Source organism: Triplophysa rosa, linkage group LG14, assembly GCF_024868665.1.
Source record: "Triplophysa rosa linkage group LG14, Trosa_1v2, whole genome shotgun sequence".
Classification (NCBI taxonomy): Eukaryota; Metazoa; Chordata; class Actinopteri; order Cypriniformes; family Nemacheilidae; genus Triplophysa; species Triplophysa rosa.
In genome coordinates this window covers 2,648,065-2,648,576 of record NC_079903.1, presented here as the reverse complement: position 1 = coordinate 2,648,576, position 512 = coordinate 2,648,065, and positions in this window count along the sequence as shown.

Here is a 512-nt window from a genome sequence, read left to right as displayed (position 1 = left end):
GTCTGCTTTATTGTTAACCGGTGGAACAGCCTAGGCCTATATATGCTTGATTTTCTTATCAAGAACGTGTAAAACAAAATACTCATACAGTATACCACAGACTCATGGCCGTAGCCAAGGTTTTAAAATTAGTGAACCCAATATTAACAATAAATGCTATAAATTATTCAACGTGAATAAATTTAATGATTAATAAAGTTAACAAATTATAAAATTCTTTTGTTAAGGGTAGATTAGGCTCCGCGACGAGCAGGCTTTGAACCTGTGTTGGTCCAGACAGTCAGGCGGCGTCTTTAACCCCTAGGGCATTGAAACTGCAATGTCTCTGCTAAAACAACCACTCACAAGACCCGAGCGATAAACATAGATAAGATTATTAAATATCTATATCTAATAGCTTGTTGTGGTGAGGACTTTCACTGGCCGTCAAGCACAAAGAGATAAGTGGATCTTTCGCATGTTACATGCATTGTGATTGCAAAGAGTCTAGAAATGGAAGGCAAACCCCTAGG